At 43.9% G+C, this 22,317-nt stretch overlaps 1 long non-coding RNA gene across 1 annotated transcript; it reads left to right on the top strand.

Moving 5' to 3' along the window:
- Window positions 1-192: 192 nt before the first annotated feature.
- LOC135508413 (uncharacterized) lies at window positions 193-21,977 on the top strand. Its single transcript, XR_010450793.1, has 4 exons — window positions 193-298; window positions 1,134-1,262; window positions 20,874-20,946; window positions 21,931-21,977. It is a non-coding gene; the product is annotated as an uncharacterized LOC135508413 (long non-coding RNA).
- The last annotated feature ends 340 nt before the right edge of the window (window positions 21,978-22,317 follow it).

The following is a 22,317-nucleotide window of genomic DNA, read 5'->3' as shown; positions in this document are numbered from 1 at the left end:
AATGTGTATTCCAGTTCTACCGTTACTTGCATAATGTGGCTGTAAGGACACCGTAGCTTTAAGAAATTGAAAAGCGCGCTCCAACACGCTGAGCAATGTGATTGGTGAGATTGTGCTTCCTCATAAACGGTGTTGGTAACCAGAGACGCCACTCGCAAGCCCCTTTATACATCAGTTCTCTCAGCATGTGTGCCTGCCTACTGGCTCCCCTGTCTATGCCTGATTCGGAATTACCCCTCTGAGCTAAAACACAACATCTCATCCTAGACCTAGAATAGAAATGATTACATTCCAAGAGGTGCGTATGAACAGAATGCGCGCCACTGCGTGTGTCAATTCAACAGGTGTTTATCATTGCTTGTTTACCAGACAAACTGAAATAGGTTCTAAAGCATTGGCGTATCTGTTATAAACTTGTCATGTTATCTTCACAGTTTAATTGGTAAACAGATATAGAATGATGAGGGAAAGCTGCATATCAGTTATTTATAGGCCTTATGTCAAATATGGATATGGAATAGCAACTACATAATAACAAGTCTCACTGATGACTGACTCCCCCTTTGTAAGGAGAAAAGTAACGATATTCAGAAATACACGTGACTTGAAGGTCGAGCACTATAATCAATAACAGGCTGTTTGTTGGCAGTAACAGAGATTAAGAATAAAGTTCTGATTCAACTAAAACTCCACATGAAATATACTCTTAAGGATTTATTCATTATAAACAGAAACATTTACTGTCAGTCTGGTATGAAATAGTGTGTGGCTGACAATAAGGGTAGAAAATACATAGCATGATTGCGCTGTCGGTTGATGAATAAGTGATCACAAATAAGAGCGGTACAGTCGTTTAACTGCATAGGTTACTTCAATTGAAACCAAGGGGGAAAAAATGCCGATTATTTCTAAACAGTGTATGCAATGTCTACCTAAACCATAATTCAAATGTTATTGGTCACATAAGACAATAAGGCGGTCTTCATTATCCATACACATAGCGCACAACATGACATGAATACACATAGCGCACAACATGATATGAACGGTGAAAGATATTATGATCAATATTTTTTGAAATATCAAAACAAATTCGTGATGACATTGGTTGGTTTCTCCCTTTCACAATGTAGACTGGCGTCTGACATGGATGATTGTTAAACCATGGAGATGCTGCCTTTGTCACCACCGAGAACAAGTCGGCACAAGTCGTCACCGGTAACCTATCAGAAGTCAGGAAGAGCCCTGCATGCCTCGAAATGGTCTGTGCTCATCACCCCTATAGAATTGAATGATTCATATTTGCCATGCGTGACTGCACAGGTTTATCCCTGCCATTAAGTCAGTTTGCAAATTTGTAATAAAACATTGATCTATTACTTTACCTGACCTATTGGTCAATGTTACTAATGGATTCCGGGACAATTCCCAATAGAATATGAATATTGATTTCGTGTTCCTCTGAAATATCCGCTCTGGCCTAATGCCATTGGTACAAGGTGAAATTAAATTAGTGACTGTTGAAATGTTCCTTCTATTTCCTCCTTAAACAAATACATGGAAATCTACCCTAGTCAAAACATCCTATAGGATCAGTGATTTTCCCCTTAGGATCCTTTAGGAAGCTCACAATACTATAGGGTTTGGTGTCTCCTCTATCAGAACCCTATTGGAATCCAATTGGACTAATTTATTCTTATTTTGCTTAATTGAACTAACTCAATTATAGTTTGTTGTCATTTGTTCCAGTACAATACAAAAACATGAATTACAACATTTTCGTTGATTGGAAACAACATTTTGGTTTTATTCACCACCTCAATATGGCAGTGATTCAAGGCTGCACGTTAATTTGCAGTAAGACCACCTGTAAAATATATACTTTTTTTTATCAAAACAATCACTTTAGTTATTTTATTTTATTCCGATTCATGCAACTTCTTGTCTTTGAAAAAGACATTACAATATGACATACAATACTAAAAACAATGTTACAATAAAAACATATTTGGGAGGGTTTCCCAGAATACATAGCATCTTTACATTGCTTATATGCAAATAAAAAGTACTAAGCTATATGGAATTGTTTTAAGAAGGTCATACCAAGGATCGTATTGCTGTTTCATTTAGAATTTTAAAACCCCTTGAAGTATCAAAAAAACAAACGCATTGAATAACAGATTCACTACATGGAAAAACAGATAGTCCCCCCCCAAAAGAGTTTAAAATAAGTTTGTACTGAAGTGTCTGTCCAATATCTGAGAGACATAAGATGAGGGAATATGTGCTTTTTTTTCTTTTTTTTTTTACATGTATTGAACCCCTTATTTGTGTCACTAAAGAGTCTATATATACTTCCATAAATGTTTTCAACTGGTACTGGGGACCTTCATGCGAGTCGTGTGAGTCCTACTGTCACGCCTTGGTCTTAGTATTTTGTGTTTTTAGTTAATCAGTTGGTCAGGCCAGGGTGTGACATGGGTTTATGTTATTGTGTTGTCGTATTGTTTTTTTTTGTAGGCATTGGGATTATGGTTGATTAGGGGTGTGTTTAGTTTAGGTTTGGCTGCCTGAGGCGGTTCTCAATCAGAGTCAGGTGATTCTTGTTGTCTCTGATGGGGAACCGTATTTTGGTAGCCTGGGTTTCACTGTGTATTTCATGGGTGATTGTTCCTGTCTCTGTGTAGTGTTCACCAGATAGGCTGTAATAGGTTTCACGTTCCGTTTGTTAGTTTTTTTGTATTTACAAGTTATTTCATGTACCGCGATTCATTCATTAAAAAACATGAGTAACCAACACGCTGCATTTCGGTCCGACTCTCTTTTGACAAACGAAGAATGCCGTTACAGAATCACCCACCACACACGGACCGAGCAGCGTGTTAACAGGCAGGAGCCACAGGAGAGGCAACAGAAGCAGCTTCAGTGGGAGAGGCTGCACCACTTGGAGAATTGGACATGGGAGGAAGAACTGAACGGAAAAGGACCCTGGGCTCAGCCTGGTGAATATCGCCGCCCCAAGGAGGAACTAGAGGCGGCTAAAGCGGAGAGGTGTTGGTATGAGGAGGCAGCACGGCAACATGGATGGAAGCCCGGGAATCAGCCCCAAAAATTTCTTGGGGGGGGGCTTTCAGGGAGTATGGCTACGCCAGGTAGGAGACCTGCGCAAACTCCCTGTGCTTACTGGGGGGCTAGAGAGACCGGGCAGGCACCGTGTTATGCAGTGCTGCGCACGGTGTCCCCAGTGCGGGTGCATAGCCCGGTGCGGTATATTTCAGCTCCGCGTATCGGCCGGGCTAGATTGAGCGTCGAGCCAAATGCCATGAAGCCGGCTCTACGCATCTGGTCTCCAGTGCTTCTCCTTGGGCCGGCTTACATGGCACCAGCCTTGCGCTCGGTGTCCCCGGTTCGCCTACATAGCCCAGTGCGGGCTATTCCACCTCGCCGCACTGGCAGGGCGACCGAGAGTATTCAACCGGGTAAGGTTGGGCAGGCTCGGTGCTCAAGAGCTCCAGTGCGCCTGCACGGTCCGGTCTATCCAGTACCACCTCCACACCCCAGCCCTCCGGTAGCAGCTCCCCGCACCAGGCTTCCTGTGCGTGTCTTCGGCCCAATACCACCAGTGCCAGCACCACGCATCAGGCCTACAGTGCGCCTCGCCTCTCCTGCGCTGTCGGAGCCTTTCTTCTCTCCTGCGCTGTCGGAGTCTCCCGCCTGTTCAGCGCTTCTAGAGCCTTCCTCCTCTACAGCGCTGCTGGAGTCTCCTGTCTGTTCAGCGCTATCAGAGCCTTTCTCCTCTCCAGCGCTGCCGGAGCCTCCTGCCTGTTCGGAGCAGCCTGAGCTGCCAGTCTGCATGGAGCAGCCAGAGCTGCCAGTCTGCATGGAGCAGCTATAGCTGCCAGTCTGCATGGAGCAGCCAGAGCTGCCAGTCTGCATGGAGCAGCCAGAGCTGCCAGTCTGCATGGAGCTGCCAGTCTGCATGGAGCTGCCAGTCTGCAAGGAGCTGCCAGTCTGCAAGGAGCTGCCAGTCTGCAAGGAGCTGCCAGTCTGCAAGGAGCTGCCAGTCGGCAAGGAGCTGCCAAAGCTGTTAGTCTGCATGGAACAGCCAGAGCCGCCAGTCAGCATGGAGCAGCCAGAGCCGTCAGTCAGCATGAAGCAGCCAGAGCCGTCCAGATCTGCCAGTCAGGATCCTGCCAGTCAGCCAGACTCTTCCAGATCTGCCAGTCAGCCAGACTCTTCCAGATCTGCCAGTCAGCCAGACTCTTCCAGATCTGCCAGTCAGCCAGACTCTTCCAGATCTGCCAGTCAGCCAGACTCTTCCAGATCTGCCAGTCAGCCAGACTCTTCCAGATCTGCCAGTCAGCCAGACTCTTCCAGATCTGCCAGTCAGCCAGACTCTTCCAGATCTGCCAGTCGACCAGACTCTTCCAGATCTGCCAGTCGACCAGACTCTTCCAGATCTGCCAGTCGACCAGACTCTTCCAGATCTGCTAGTCGACCAGACTCTTCCAGATCTGCTAGTCAACTTCCAGATCTGCTTCCAGATCTGCTAGTCAACCAGACTCTTCCAGATCCGCGAGTCAACCAGACTCTTCCATATCCGCCAGTCAGCCAGGATCTGCCAGAACTGCCAGCCAGCCAGGATCTGCCGGATTCAACTGCCTGGCTGGGCTTCCTCTCAGTGCTGGGCTTCCTTTCAGTGCTGGGCTTCCTCTCAGTGCTGGGCTTCCTCTGTTCCAAGCTGCCCCTCTGTCCCGAGCTGCCCCTCTGTCCCGAGCTGCCCCTCTGTCCCGAGCTGCCCCTCTGTCTCGAGCTGCCCTTCTGTCCCGAGCTGCCCCTCTGTCTCGAGCTACCCCTCAGTCCAGTGGGGTTCTGGGTGAGGACTACTAGGCCATGGTCGGCGGCAAGGGTGGATTATCCCAGGACGCGTAGGGGAGAAACTATGACATTAATGGAGTGGGGTCCACGTCCCGAGCCGGAACCGCCACCATGGACAGACGCCCACCCGGACCCTCCCTATGGTTTTGAGGTGCGTCCGGGAGTCCGCACCTTGGGGGGGGGGGGTTCTGTCACGCCTTGGTCTTAGTATTTTGTGTTTTTAGTTAATTAGTTGGTCAGGCCAGGGTGTGACATGGCTTTATGTTATTGTGTTGTCGTATTGTTTTTTTTTGTAGGCATTGGGATTGTGTTTGATTAGGGGTGTGTTTAGTTTAGGTTTGGCTGCCTGAGGCGGTTCTCAATCAGAGTCAGGTGATTCTTGTTGTCTCTGATGGGGAACCATATTTAGGTAGCCTGGGTTTCACTGTGTATTTCATGGGTGATTGTTCCTGTCTCTGTGTAGTGTTCACCAGATAGGCTGTAATAGGTTTCACATTCCGTTTGTTTGTTTTTTTGTATTTATAAGTTATTTCATGTACTGCGATTCATTCATTAAAAAACATGAGTAACCAACACGCTGCATTTCGGTCCGACTCTCTTTCGACAAACGAAGAATGCCGTTACACCTACATGTTCGTGAGAGGCTCACCTTTACACAGAGGGGTCATATTAGTGTGCAGCCCAAACTGTTCTGACGCTACAGACTCGCCACACCTATTCTATGGCAGATCGGCTGTACCGACTTCAGACGAGTCCCGAGGTGCTTGCTCTTGTGGGGGTCGTGGAGCAACACAGAGAACACCATCGTGTTCGTGAGTCTCTATATTTCCATAGAAGGGTCATAATAGTTCTGTAAGCCAAACCGTTCAGACTTTACAGGTGATTTTGTGAGAATACCGATTTTCAGGACATCTCATGGTCTGACAAACACGGTGGACTGAGTAGCATTCAATGCAAAGATAACAGATACTGTATCTGTAGCTTAAATTGACTGATTTTTATGGGAATATTTGTATTATGTTAATTTGATTTCTGGGAGGGTGCGAACATCGACCTTAGAGGGTTATTATAGTATGGTCAGCTATACATATAAAAAAGACAATGTTCCTTTTACCCTTTATGTTGATATAGGGAGAGGAAAAGAAAAACCTAAAGATAATCAGACCCCCTCGCCCCCTAACTCCTTTCCTCCCAGGGGTGTACCACCCCCTCGCCCTCTCTACCTGCCTCCCTCCCCCCTCTCTCCCACAGAGCCGTCCCCCCACCCTCTCCCCATTCCTAGAAGGTGCTCCCTCCCATCTTTCATCTCTCCCTCCTGGATGTAACTACCAGTTCCCATCTAGTGACCTCTTTGTACACCTGATTCTGGTGTTGTATTTTTTTTTAAATTACCTGTATCACATTAAGATTACATCTAATTATTAATCTAGCCCTGTTTGGCTGAAATGCTACATCTCGCAGCTGTAATCGCTGCCAAAAGTGATTCTAACATGTAATACTTATCTAATCAAAATATATTAGTGTTTCATTTTCCATTAATACTTTCTGAAGGCACTGTTGTCACGTCCGTTATAATGATTGGACCAAGGCGCAGCGTGCGTAGAGTTCCATATATTTTAATTAATATAAACTCAACAAAACAGAACAAACAAGCACAAACGAAACGTGAAGCTACTGGTGTGCACACTGGCAACTACTGTATCTGTAGACAAGATCCCACAAATCACAATGGGAGAAATGGCTACCTAAATATGATCCCCAATCAGAGACAACGATAAACAGCTGTCTCTGATTGGGAAGCATACCAGGCCGGCGTAAACAATTAAATCACCTGGATGACCCACCCTAGTCACTATCACGCCCCAACCAACATAGAGAATAAACAGCTCTCTATGGTCAGGGTGTGACAACTGTATACAATTCAAATCAACAAAATGCATAGAAATCCTATAAGAGAAAAAAAACATTGAAATCCTATAGGATCCTATAGGATTCCAATACAAGAATCCAATTAGAATCCAACAGAAAAATCCTATCAGATTTTGGAACCAGTCCTATTGGATTATAATCTATATGGTTTTATGTTAGAGGATCCTATAAGATTCCAATACAATAATCGAATAGAAAAATTAAATCAGTGTGCTGGAGGCTAAGCTCCCAATTTGGGACCACATATATCCCTTCAGAGGCAGGGGTTCGAGCCCCCGCTCGGCTGACTACCTGTGCCCTTAACCACTTTCTATACATTTCCGTCTGTCCAGTCCCCTCTAATCTCCTTGAAAAAAACGTTTTACTAACATGAGTGCTACCCTAGTAAATAAAATCCCATAAGATTCCTTTTTTTTTTTTATCTAATAGAATCAGATTTTGGATTTTGGAACCAGTCCTATTGGACTCATATTCGATTCAATCCTATGCTTCCAAAATCTGATCGGGTTTTCTTTTGGATTCTTAGGATTCTTTTATTAGAATTCTATAGGATTTTTTTTACTAGGGTTGAATGCTCAGGAGACATTGAATGAGATACCATCCAAAGCAAAATCCAGGCAGGGGGAAAAGGTGGTGACTAAATAAAGTAATTTCCAATCCCTTGAGCGCTTAAATCATTCATATAACCCGGGATGTCATGGCCAAACGCTGTATGTGACACCTCTACAAAGGCCTCTGCAAAAGAACTGAGGGGCTGATGGGTGATTTTCCGATTTGCCAAGTTACTTAAAGCGGACATTTGAAAAATGTCACAGCTGTCTCGGCCCCGAGGCTCAGTCAAAGCCTAGGTGGCTGATCTTTGTCATACTCTGTTGCTGTCGAATCCGGTAATTATGAGGTATATTTTATGATTTGCTCAGATCTCAGAGTCTCTTCTCCTCTCCTTTATGCTGTCCACGATGCTGTAGCAGCAAAGCGCATTACGTCACCTCGCTGGCAGGCTAGCTCAGAGAGACCCAGCAGGACCCCTGCTGTGCTGTGGCTTCACATGTCCCCTTCTCTCAGTGGGGAACCTCTAATACAACATGGCTGTGGGAATAGCTAGCATTGCCTCCACAGCTAAAAGTCTCAGAACAACACAGCTCTGTTTGCCTACAGATAAATATGTTTGGTGTCGGTAGAATTGACGAGTGGGTAGGATTTACGCCTCCTTCAAATCTGCTGCCTTAATGAGGATGACACCCCTCCAGGCATCTCTACATTATAATACTGTAGGTAGGCTCACCATGCTCTCGGCTGTGCTTCCCTTTGTAGTCTGTAATGGTTTGCAGGCCCTGCCACATCCGACGAGCGTCGGAGCCGGTGTAGTACAATTCAATCTTAGGCCTGTGTTGACGCTTTGCCTGTTTGATGGTTCGTTGGAGGGCATAGCGGGATTTCTTATAGGCTTCCGGGTTAGAGTCCCACTCCTGGAAAGCAGCAGTTCTACCCTTTAGCTCAGTGCGAATGCCAATAAAACAATTAGCCACTCGTCGCCTGATCCTCATAAGGCACCCGATCTCCCTTCCCGCAGCCTAGCCAGTTCACTGTAATGACACAACAACAACAACAACAATTGCTACTGATCTCTATTGTTTCAGGTAGTTCATGATTTTGAGCGAGGGAGGGAGAAAGAGAGAAGGGAGGCAGGGAGAGAGAGAGGGCTAGAGGGAGAGAGAGAGATAGAGGGAAGGGCAAGGAAAGAGAGATCATGAGCCCCATCTGTTGCAGGGATATTTACCATCTCTTCACATTTAGAGAGGAGGCTAAGGCCCAAGTACCCCCCCCCCCCCTCCCCCAACACAGCATTTTATTCTGCTTGCATCACAGACAGGTTGTTGAAAATGTCACCCACATGGTTCCATGGCGCCTTGAGATGTGTATAGGCTGAACTACCTGGTCACTCCCTAGTCACACCAATAGGAAACTGTTTCAAGGTTTGTCTCTCCACAAGAGAACATTCTCAAAGGCTTGAGCTAATAAGGGATATTGTATTACTTGTCCAGATAATTTTCCTCTGTGCACTGTTGCTTCTAGGACTAAAGTTTAGAAGGCCATTTCTGAGGCCTGTTTATATTTTGGGCTTTTCTTCTGTGGACTACTTTCCTTTGGATTGCTACAGAGATGACTATTCATTACTTCATTACTTGTGGTGGGATTTTTTTCTGTTTCTTGCTGGCATTTTTGGACTTTGAATCAGAGACTGGGCCTATACGTTCATGTTCATTTGGGGGGAATTTGGGTTTGATTCTGTATGCCAGCGGATTAATTTGTGAATACACATTATTCATTACATGATGTTTGTGTCCTCCCTTGTTCAGAGGTGTTGTGTTTAACTAACTGATTGTTATAAATAAGTAGCAGGAAGGAAATATGCTGTTTGTCATACAGCGCATACCAAATAGCAGTTCAATCACAGCTGTAAGAATCCACTTTGACCGGTGGTAAAATCTCATTGGTAAAGGTCACTTTCATTTTCGTGGAGGTCATTCATGAGTCATTTTAATTATCCATTGATATGACATGAGCTCACTGTAGTAACTATAACTTCTTCTTCTCTCAGTTAGATTGAATCAAGTCACAAACATCATGTCCCTTCACATAGAATTTGGGACTCTGCTATGTTGAAGTTAGCTGCACTTTGTGTGATAAGAACGTTTTTTAACTCACCATAACAAGAAGCATTGGAGTCATTAGTGTTCACTACATACTGATTAACCTCCATGTTTACTATGTAATCTAGTCACAAGCTGGATGGTTTGATTGTTGTCAGTTTGGGGTTTGTGGAACCTTGTTTGGAATTAATTGTAACTCTGTGCTCTATGTTTATTTTTACAGCTTTACTGATACCGCCCACAGCCTTTTGCTCTTTCTAACACAATGCTGTGTATACATTTATCTCCATCATTTGTCCAATATCGGATTGATGATGTTATATACGGTATATAACTCAGATATAATGTTACATTTTAATCCAGATTACAATTTTATTGAGTTCAATTTTGGTGGGCCATGTATTGCTTTAGGTATTTCAGCAGTTTGTTTACTGTTAATGCTTGAACTAAAAATATACATAAAACTAGACCAAATTAAATCCACAGATAATACTGGCTCTCTCAAAGAAAATTGAGTGGGAATATTAGTATTTTAGAGCACACTAGTCTTGGATGCGTTGATCTGCTTGCTGAGGGAAAGTTGCCAGATGTATGGATTTAAGACCACATGCCCTGCTTTTGGGTGAGAAGAGAATATGAAGCATGAGGAGCGAAGGAACTTGTTTTACTCAGCTAAAGTAACAGACTAGAGCTTTGACAGAATACCTAGCTTCAGTTAGATTCCTGAGTAAATGTTTAAGTGCTTCTTCACAATTCTGGTTCTTCAGCAATGGTGTTGCATGATCACAGCTCCCACAGACAGGCTTGCGTTTGTAGGCCTGTGTTGAAATTCCCCTCTCATGGTATTCCACTACTTTCACCCCTGAGTTCCCTGATTCAGATCTCTAACTATTGATAATGACTAAAAACATCTAGGACCCCTCGCTCTTTCCTCTCAATCAGGCTTAAGCCATGCAGACTGGAACAAAAAGCTAAATGTTAAGCAGTTTTTGCCCCAAACCTGTAGCACCACCAGCCAGTTGGCCACTCATATTAATTTGCAATCTAATACTGTGCTATGGTCCCTGGTGGCCCCTTCCAGAGGTGTGGACTCGAGTTACATGACTTGGACTAGAGTCTGACACCAGTCACAGATTTAATGACTTGAGACTCGACAGAAAATAAAATAACTTGAGACTTGACTTGGACTTGGAGCCTCAAGACTGGGGACTCGACTTTGACTTAAGAGTGATGACTTGAAATTATCCGGTCAGGTTTTGTAACCTTTTTGTCAGTCATTTTATGGCACTCAGATTAGGCTGCTCTCCACACAGCCCAACCTGGTCTCAAACAATTTTGTATTATTCGCTATATACATCCAAGACACATCGTATGGTATGTATGAACTTGTGGACGTCCATCATCAATTTCTTATTAATATGTTACAAATTAAAATTGGTAAGATACGTTACAAATTGCAATTCATAAAATATGTTATGAATTTGCTAAATGTACAATATGCTGCTGCCAACGTTAGCTAGGTGGCCTGGTTGTTAATGCTAAGGTTTGCTAGCTTAGTTGTTAAGGTTAGGAGTTAGGATAAAAGGTTAAGGTTAGGGTTAGGGACGGGTTAGGTAAAATGGTTAATGTTAGATTTAGGGTTAGGAGAGGGTTAGCTAACATGATAATTAGTTGCAAAGTGGCAAAAAAGTAGTAACTATTTGTAAAGTTGCTAAATAGCTACAATTTCAAAATTGTCCTTGATGACATTCTGTCTTATGTAACCATACGAAACGTAACATATCAAACTAATTTACTATGTTACGTCTAGTCTATGAGACCAGTTTGGGGAGAGAGGATTTCCATAAATTCATTTGCAGCTTCAAAAATTGTTTGGTGATCAATAATATGAACCGTTTACTTTGAAAGCTCACCAGCAATGGGGCATCAAGCAACAATTACTAGAATAGGTCTGCTGGTCTTTTGGTATGTCAAAATTACTGGAAATTGATCATTTACTTACAAAGCTTGCATTTGGAATGTAACGGTTGTCTTCGGTGGAAGGAGAGGAGGACCAAAGTGCAGCGTGGTATGTGTTCATGATGTATTTTAATGAAATATCACTGGACACAGAAAACAAAAGGAACAAGATAAATAAATTAAAACCAACACAGTCCCGTGTGAAACAAACACTGACATGGAAAAATAAACTGGGCTGTGGGTGAGCACTGGAGATCTGGTGTATACCACTCGCACCTCTCCCTTAGGCTCAATACCCACATTCGCTCGGCACGGGCGGAGCGCAGGCATAGGACGCACTGCACCCTCCCAGCGCCCTGGAGACACAGCACACAGCGCCGGCGCAGGATACCCTGGGCCGAAACGGTGTACTGGAGACCAAACACGCTGGGCTGGCACAACACGCCCTGGCTGGATGCCCACTCTCGCTTGGCACTTGTGGGGGGCTGGCCTATAGCCCACCAGGCTGGGAGCGCATACTGGCGACACCGTGCTCTTGACCGCATAACACGGTGCCTGACCAGTACTGCACTTGTTTCGGTAAGCACGAGGAGTGGGCTCAGGTCTTCAACCTGACTCTGCCACAAAATGTTTTTTTGGGGGGGGCTGCCTCTCATGCCTGTCGCGCTGCCGTGCTGCCTCCTCATATCGCCGCCACTCAGCTTTCGCTGCCTCCAGCTCTGCCTTGGGGCGGCGGCAATATTCCCCAGCCTGTGCCCAGGGTCCTTTTCCGTCCAAAATCTCCTCCCATGTCCATGAGTCCGGAGATCACTGCTGCCCGAAACCACGCTGCTTGGTCCTTGGTTGGTGGATGATTCTGTAACGGTTGTCTTCGGTGGAAGGAGAGGAGGACCAAAGTGCAGCGTAGTATGTGTTCATGATGTATTTTAATGAAATATCACTGGACACAGAAAACAAAAGGAACAAGAGAAATAAATGAAAACCGACACAGTCCCGTATGGAACAAACACTGACATGGAAAAATAATCACCCACAAAACACAGGTGAGAAAAGGCTACCTAAGTATCATTCTCAATCAGAGACAACGAACGACACCTGCCTCTGATTGAGAACCATACCAGGCCAAACACAAACCCACAACATAGAAAAAAGAACATAGACTACCCACCCCAACTCACACCCTGACCAAACTAAAACAAAGACATAACAAAGGAACTAAGGTCAGAACGTGACATGGAATTTGTTGTTAAAATGTATTATTACATAATCAAGATGTGTATTAGACAAAATAATAAAAATGGCTGTCTGGTAGCCTCAATAAATAGATTTATATTGGTAGTTGAACAAGTCATTGCCTGTATACATTTTTATTAACTTTACTTGAGACTTGATTGAAAAAAGTTGTGACTTGACTTGCTCTTAGAATTAACGACTTGGACTTCAAATCAAATCAAATTTTATTTGTCACATACACATGGTTAGCAGTTGTTAATGCGAGTGTAGCGAAATGCTTGTGCTTCCAGTTCCGACAATGCAGTAATAACCAACAAGAAATCTAACTAACAATTCCAAAACTAATTTATTATACACAGTGTAAGGGGATAAAGAATATGTACATAAAGATATGAATGAGTGATGGTGCAGAGCAGCATAGGCAAGATACAGTAGATGGTATCGAGTACAGTATATACATACGAGATGAGTATGTAAACAAAGTGGCATAGTTAAAGTGGCTAGTGATACATGTATTACATAAGGATGCAGTAGATGATAGAGTACAGTATATACGTATACATATGAGATGAATAATGTAGGGTATGTAAACATTATATTAGGTAGCATTGTTTAAAGTGGCTAGTGATATATTTTACATGCTTTCCCATCAATTCCCATTATTGAAGTGGCTGGAGTTGAGTCAGTGTGTTGGCAGCAGCCACTCAATGTTAGTGGTTGCTGTTTAACAGTCTGATGGCCTTGAGATAGAAGCTGTTTTTCAGTCTCTCGGTCCCAGCTTTGATGCACCTGTACTGACCTCGCCTTCTGGATGATAGCGGGGTGAACAGGCAGGTGCTCGGGTGGGTGTTGTCCTTGATGATCTTTGTGGCCTTCCTGTAACATCGGGTGGTGTAGGTGTCCTGGAGGGCAGGTAGTTTGCCACCGGTGATACGTTGTGCAGACCTCACTACCCTCTGGAGAGCCTTACGGTTGTGGGCGGAGCAGTTACCGTACCAGGCGGTGATACAGCCCGCCAGGATGCTCTCGATTGTGCGTCTGTAGAAGTTTGTGAGTGTTTTTGGTGACAAGCTGAATATCTTCAGCCTCCTGAGGTTGAAGAGGCGCTGCTGTGCCTTCTTCACGATGCTGTCTGTGTGAGTGGACCAATTCAGTTTGTCTGTGATGTGTATGCCGAGGAACTTAAAACTTACTACCCTCTCCACTACTGTTCCATCGATGTGGATAGGGGGTGTTCCCTCTGCTGTTTCCTGAAGTCCACAATCATCTCCTTAGTTTTGTTGACGTTGAGTGTGAGGTTATTGTCCTGACACCACACTCCGAGGGCCCTCACCTCCTCCCTGTAGGCCGTCTCGTCGTTGTTGGTAATCAAGCCTACCACTGTTGTGTCGTCCGCAAACTTAATGATTGAGTTGGAGGAGTGCGTTGCCGCGCAGTCGTGGGTGAACAGGGAGTACAGGAGAGGGCTCAGAACGCACCCTTGTGGGGCCCTAGTGTTGAGGATCAGCGTGGTGGAGATGTTGTTGCCTACACTCACCACCTGGGGGCGGCCCGTCAGGAAGTCCAGTACCCAGTTGCACAGGGCGGGGTCGAGACCCAGGGTCTCGAGCTTGATGACGAGCTTGGAGGGTACTATGGTGTTAAATGCCGAGCTGTAGTCGATGAACAGCATTCTCACATTGGTATTCCTCTTGTCCAGATGGGTTAGGGCAGTGTGCAGTGTGGTTGAGATTGCGTCGTCTGTGGACCTATTTGGGCGGTAAGCAAATTGGAGTGGGTCTAGGGTGTCAGGTAGGGTGGAGGTGATATGGTCCTTGACTAGTCTCTCAAAGCACTTCATGATGACGGAAGTGAGTGCTACGGGGCGGTAGTCGTTTAGCTCAGTTACCTTAGCTTTCTTGGGAACAGGAACAATGGTGGCCCTCTTGAAGCATGTGGGAACAGCAGACTGGTATAGGGATTGATTGAATATGTCCGTAAACACACCAGCCAGCTGGTCTGCGCATGCTCTGAGGGCGCGGCTGGGGATGCCGTCTGGGCCTGCAGCCTTACGAGGGTTAACACGTTTAAATGTTTTACTCACCTCGGCTGCAGTGAAGGAGAGACCGCATGTTTCCGTTGCAGGCCGTGTCAGTGGCACTGTATTGTCCTCAAAGCGGGCAAAAAAGTTATTTAGTCTGCCTGGGAGCAAGACATCCTGGTCCGTGACTGAGCTGGATTTATTCTTATAGTCCATGATTGACTGTAGACCCTGCCACATACCTCTTGTGTCTGAGCCGTTGAATTGAGATTCTACTTTGTCTCTATACTGACGCTTAGCTTGTTTGATAGCCTTACGGAGGGAATAGCTGCACTGTTTGTATTCAGTCATATTACCAGTCACCTTGCCCTGATTAAAAGCAGCGGTTCGCGCTTTCAGTTTCACGCGAATGCGGCCATCAATCCATGGTTTCTGGTTAGGGAATGTTTTAATCGTTGCTATGGGAACGACATCTTCAACGCACGTTCTAATGAACTCGCACACCGAATCAGCGTATTCGTCAAAGTTGTTGCCTGACGCAATACGAAACATGTCCCAGTCCACGTGATGGAAGCAGTCTTGGAGTGTGGAATCAGCTTGGTCGGACCAGCGTTGGACAGACCTCAGCGTGGGAGCTTCTTGTTTTAGTTTCTGTCTGTAGGCAGGGATCAGCAAAATGGAGTTGTGTTCAGCTTTTCCGAAAGGGGGGTGGTGCAGGGCCTTATATGCGTCGCGGAAGTTAGAATAACAGTGATCCAAGGTTTTGCCAGCCCTGGTGGCGTAATCGATATGCTGATACATTTTAGGGACTTGACTTATGACTCGACGGGTTCTACTTGGGACTCAACTTGACACTATGACCTTGTGACTTGAGACTTGCTTGTGACTTGAATAATAGTGACTTGGTCCCACCTCTGGACTTTCCCCTCTGTGTTCACCATCACACAACCCCTCTCTACAGACACCCCTCTCTGCACAGTGAACATTGTAATCTGTCCCTCTTCTTTCTCCTTTCATTAATGTGTTACCCCGTTAGGGCACCCCCTTCACAGTGAGCATCAGCACGGGGCCTCATGGGAAACATCTCTGCTGCTTCAGCAAATAACTAGCACACCGCCGGGGCACTTTACAGGAAGCATGGGTTACTAGAGGGGCTGGGTTTTTAATGAATGCAACTCCACAATGTTTTTGATAGCACCCCCCATTTTTCTGAAAAAAAAACCCATGTCCCATCTAGGTCTGTCTGTCTCTGTCTCTCTCTTTCGCTCTCTCTTGTTTTCGTTCTCTCTCGCTCTCTCTCTCGTTTACTCTCTCGTTATCATTTTATGCTGTCGCTGTGTAAGGCTATTGTTTGTTCAGTAGATTCTCCTCATTATAGGTGTATGCTTCTGATTTCTTGTTGATTTGTACAATTAAAAGGGAGTGGCCTAAAATCTAAATAGCTAGCAATATTTCAGTCGTTTGCATAATTTAATTGAGTGAGCCATGCTATTTCAAGTGATGCCACATGCAGATTGTTATTTGTCACCAATTATGCCAACATGTCCTATTGTTAAAGTAATCCAATTTCCACTAAACAAGTGAAAAAGGCCTCCCCATCTGTCTCTGTGTTATTAGCTAAGGCAAAGCCTTCCACAATGGTAATACCCTCTTTTATTATTGCAGGGTTTCCCAGACTCGATCCTCGGGACACCAAGTGGTGCACTTTTAGTTTTTTGCCCTAACACTACACAGCTGATTCAAATAATGAATTCATCATCAAGCTTGATAATTTGAATCAGCTGTGTAGTGTTAGGGCAAAAAACAAAACCTGCACCCCTTTGGGTCCCGAGGACCAAGTTCGGGAAACGATGTACCATAGCATCATCAAAGTGACAATGGTTGCCAAAAAGTCCATTAACTGCTTGTATGTGCTAATGTTCTTTGTACATCTAGTGATGCGCGTATAACTTCCGGTGTTATTTTGAAACGATGGGGGAACGATGAAACACTGCCAATATATAAGTGGCAACTCGACCATCTTCCTCTCCTGTTTCTATCCCTCAATCTCCCCAACCCCTTCCTTCAGTTCCAAAAACATCCCCAACATTGCGTTTTGGTGGACAATTTAAGAAAATGTATCACTAAATAATACATGGCTGCCAATGAACAATTCATATGCAGTATGGCAAATATAGATCCATTATGGAAGAAATGTAATATTCATCAAATATACATTTCAGCCCATGAGCTACACCTTTAAGATGCACAGGAAAACAAACAAGCAAATCTGTCGGTATTTGGAGTTGAGAGCGCAGTCAGCGGCTCCCATCTCCTCTTAACAGCATTTGCGATATGATTTTATTGGCTCCCCCGAGTTCCCATCACTGCTTGAGCTTTACAGACTAGACTAGAATAACATGCAGTCTGGTCATACTGACAGTAGACAGGACTCTGCAGAGAGTAAACAGAGCACTGGCACAAATGTAGTAGTGTAGTGTGGCAGGGGCAGCTGCAGGCCTGCAGGTGATCTAGGGGGTTTAGATTGTCTCGAGCCGGTTGGGACCGCTGTTCTAGGGCCTGTGGAGTTGGGACATGCTGAATGGACCCAGCTGGTCCGGGTTGTTCATTTGCTTGGTTGATAACCTCGCTGAGGCTGGTTCCAACAACAAAAATACTGTCACATTGTGCCATTACAAATTCCCACAGGCCCCCCAGACCCACACTATGGCAAGAAATGGGCGCCGCTGTAAGATAGTGTTTTGAATGGCCTATTTTATCTAACACGTTCCAAAACAGTTTCACAGAACATTACCAGAGGGATAAGAATATATCTTCTCATATTGCAGAGTGTTTCTCATATTGTAGCAAGCATATAACCTAGGAATTGTAGGCTTTGGATTGTGTTTCTGACATCAAGCTTAGTGGGAATTGGAATAGTATCCCATCTTTGAGGAGGAAGTGAAAGAGCCCATTTAAAATCTGTTCATAAGGCCAGTGGACTGTCTCCACTTCATGTTCCTTGGCCTCAGGTCCCTCACCTCGGTGACAGGATGCTCGGCGGGTATTTTCAGTGCCTGGCGAGACGGCGGAGGGAGGCAACTGTGATCAAACGAGGGCCGCTCATTGATTTTCAAACCCAACCACATTATGCCACAAAAATATCAAAGGCAAGGACCCGCATGGCCTCCCTGATAAGCTCAGCGTGACTTTAACATGCTAAAGCTACGTTTAAGACTCCAGTAACACATTTGAACTCTAAAAATTAATAATGAGAAGGTTTGTTCACCGTCGGCCTCGGCCACTGCTCCCTTGGAAGAAGAAAAATGGAAATAGGGAGAATGTAATATAAAGAAAACAGAGCCCACCACTGTGATTCCATGCATTATTTACATACCCCTTCCAGATTGGTTAATTAGAAAAAGGTAATCTAGTCATTAACATGTGGGCCAACTGGTTAGATACAATATATCATTAGGAAACTAATCCCCCTACCACTAACAGAGAGCTCCTTCTTCAACGCGACTCACCATTAATCCCATTACAAAGGTTCATACTACATAAACTATACTTCCCTCATCCTTTAAGCACCGGCCTGGACCATGTAATTGCTATGCATTTAAAGCAATTTGGTCAGTGGCGACAGAAACCTGCTTACTGCTGAAAAGTTAATGACACTGAAAGCCAATACTATACCCCGGGCACTTAGCGAGACGCTCCATTTTGCAAAGTTCCTCCCTTCTCCTGGCCTTACATACCCTCTCGTACAGTTCACCACTCCAAAAAACCTGGCGGTTATTACCTACCACTTTTTCGTTTGGGGAGGAATGTAAGGGTAATGGGGAACCCTCTGTTCAACACAAAGGCCTGAATACAAAGTACAGTATGAGATCTGGTCATCGGTGCACTGTGCCCTAACTTGTATTGTATAGTAGCAGTGACAATACAGTAGGGTAGGGAAGACGTTCAAGGTGTGATGAAGTTGTTGCTTGAATAAAAAACTGAACGCTAGTGAGCTAGAAGTTATATAGAACATACATATGCCGTATCTTAATTTGATCATCCTGAGGTTGCAGAAATACAAACTTGTAGTGTATTCAAGGTTTAAAAAGGTGGTTAAGGTTTGTAATTTCCACTTTAACATCTCAGACTAGATTTGCCCTAGCAAAAAAAAAGTTAAACCCCTACACAAATTGTCCGTTAATTATAATCCACACAATAATTCACATTTCCTGTTACTGGAGGATTATTTTCCTGCTTGTGAGAAACTTGGTCAAATTAAGGTACGGCATCTGTACACACAGTTGAAGTCGGAAGTTTACATACACTTAGTCATTAAAACTCGTTTTTCAACAATTCCACAAATTACTTGTTAACAAAATATAGTTTTGGCAAGTCGGTTAGGACATCTACTTCGTGAATGGCACAAATAATTTTTCCAGCAATTGTTTACAGAAAGATTATTTCAATTATAATTCACTGTATCACAATTCCAGTGGGTCAGAAGTTTCCAAAACTAAGTTGACTGTGGCTTTAAACAGCTTGGTAATTCCAGAAAATGTTGTCATGGTTTTAGAAGCTTCTGATAGGCTAATTGAAATAATTTGAGTCAATTGGAGATGTACCTGTGGATATATTTCAAGACCTACCTTCAAACTCAGTGCCTCTTTGTTTGACATCATGTGTAAATCAAAAGAAATCAGCTAAGACCTCAGAAATACAATTGTATACCTTCACAAGTCTGGTTTATCCTTGGGAGCAATTTCCAAATGCCTGAAGGTACCACGTTCATCTGTACAAACAATAGTACGCATAGTAAGTATAAAACACCATGGGAACACCCAGCCATCATACCGCTCAGGAAGGAGACACGTTCTGTCTCCTAGACATGAACATACTTTGGTGCGAAAAGTGCAAATCAATCCCAAAACAACAGCAAAGGACCTTGTGAAGATGCTGGAGGAGACAGGTACAGAAGTATCGAAATCCACAGTAAAATGAGTCCTATATCGATATAACCTGAAAGGCCACTCAGAAAGGAAGAAGCCATTGCTCCAAAACCACCATAAAAAAGCCAGACTATGGTTTGCAACTGCACATAGGGACAAAGATTGTACTTTTTGGAGAAATGTCCTCTGGACTGATGAAACAAAACCAGAACTGTTTGGCCATAAAGACCGTCATTATGTTTGGAGGAAAAAGGGGGAGGCTTGCAAGCCGAAGAACACCATCCCAACCGTGAAGCACAGGAGTGGCAGCATCATGTTGTGGTGGTGCTTTGCTGCAGGAGGGACTGGTGCACTTCACAAAATAGTTGGCATCATGAAGAGGGAAAATGATGTGGACATGTTGAACAAACACCTCAAGATATCAGTAAGAAAGTTAAAGCTTGGTCGCAAATGGGTCTTCCAAATGGACAATGACCCCAAGCATACTTCCAAAGTTGTGGCTTCATGGCTTAAGGACAACAAAGTCAAGCTACTGGAGTGGCCATCACAAAGCCCTGAACTCAATCCTATAGAAAATTTGTGGGCAAAACTGAAAAAGCATGTGCGAGCAAGGAGGCCTACAAACCTGATTCAGTTACACCAGCTCTGTCAGGAGGAATTGGCCAAAATTCACCCAAATTATCGTGGGAAGCTTGTGGAAGGCGACCCAAAACGTTTGATGCAAGTAGGCAATGCAAACAAATACTAATTGAGTGTTTGTAAACTTCTGACCCACAGGGAATGTGATGAAAGAAATAAAAGCTGAAATCAATCTCTCTACCATTATTCTGACATTTCACATTCTTAAAATAAAGTGGTGATCCTAACTGGCCTAAGACAGGGGATTTTTACCAGGATTAAATGTCAGGAATTGTGAAAATCTGAGTTTGAACGTATTTGGCTAAGGTGTATGTAAACTTCCGACTTCAGCTGTACCATATAGATCATATAGACTGATCACATTAGCAAATGCCATTATCTTTGACACTTTTCAATCAGGAAGCATCCTCTTTTGCATTTTAATAGCACATGGGTATATTATATTGTTTACCACAAGCCCTACTCCAGTGACCCTAGACCCCAGCTGCTCAACACCCACCCACTACTACCTCAGTCCAAATCAGACCACGTTCATGACTTCTTTTCAGTAGTATGACCAGTCTTTCCCCTATATTAATTTAACAGTGGTGCACTGCTCTTTTAAAATATATTTTTTATATTGTAAATGTATAGATGCCCCAGGAAGACCCCAAGAAGACCTCCCCTCCCCAGCTACCTCTGCCACCGCTGCTGAAATAAATCCTAGGTGAGAAGGACCCATGTCTACTTTTCAGCAACAGTGTGTGCTGGAACAATTAAGCTACCAGAAGGCCCCTGCCTCCTGACAAGTGATCAACAAACCATGATTTATGAGGGCATCATGGGATAACCATTGATTACAACACACAGGCTGCTTGTGGTGTCAGTGGACAGATATGAAATAGCTTTTTTTGCATGGGGTTGGTTGATGCTGCCTATCCTCTGAGCTACCTGTCATCTATATCAATCAGCTTTCCCAGTCCTATTATTATACTATTCATAACAGTGGTGGGTGTTTATGCTATGATAACTGATTATGCTAAGCTGTAGTACGCTATTACAAAAATAATAAGCGATCTATAATGTCAATCGGTTCTTCGTCTGTCCCCATAAAATATCCCTTTATAGAACGCTTTTTGATTCTAGGTAGAACCCTTTTGGTTCCAGGTAGAACCCTTTTGGGTTCCATGTAGGACCCTTTCCACAAAGGGCTCTACATGGAACCCAAAAGGGTTCTAAATGTAACCAAAAGGGTTCTCCAATGGGGGCTTCCGAAGAACTCTTTTGGAATGCTTTTTTCTAATAGTGTAGAGGGATAATTTGGATAGCATAACAATCAAACAATTGATTATATTGTTTACACATGTCCAGGGACCAGTGGTGGAAAGTACTTAAGTAAAAATACATTAAAGTACCACTGAAGTAGTTTTTGGGGTATCTGTACTTTACTTTACTATTATATATATATATATATATATATATATATATATATATATATATATATACACATTTTTTTGACAACATTTACTTCACTACATTCCTGAAGAAAATAATGTACTTTTCACTCCATACATTTTCCCTGACACCCAAAAGTACTCATTACGTTTTGACAGGAAAATGGTCCAAGTCACACACTTATCAAGAAAACATCCCTGGTCATCCCTACCTACTGATCTGGCGAACTAACTTAACACAAATTCTTTGTTTGTAGTGTGTAACGGTCGTCATCGGTGGAAGAAGAAGAGGACCAAGGTGCAGCGTGGTATGTGTCCATATCTTTTAAAAAAGAATTTGAACACTGAACAAAAACAATAAACCGAAAACAGTTCTGGCTGGTGCAGACACGCAGTGGAAAACAGAAAACAATCACCCACGAAACACAATAGAAAACAGGCTACCTAAATATGGTTCTCAATCAGGGACAACGATTGACCGCTGCCGCTGATTGCGAACCATACAAGGCCAAACACAGAAATAGCAAATCATAGAAAAACTAACATAGACAACCCACCCAACTCACGCCCTGACCATACTAAAACAAAGACATAACAAAAGAACTAAGGTCAGAACGTGACAGATGGTGCCCCTGGCTATCCGT

Source organism: Oncorhynchus masou, chromosome 21 (genome assembly GCF_036934945.1).
Source record: "Oncorhynchus masou masou isolate Uvic2021 chromosome 21, UVic_Omas_1.1, whole genome shotgun sequence".
In the NCBI taxonomy this organism is placed as follows: domain Eukaryota; kingdom Metazoa; phylum Chordata; class Actinopteri; order Salmoniformes; family Salmonidae; genus Oncorhynchus; species Oncorhynchus masou.
The sequence above is the reverse complement of the archived record's forward strand: the minus strand, read 5'-3'. Positions and strand labels throughout refer to the sequence as shown.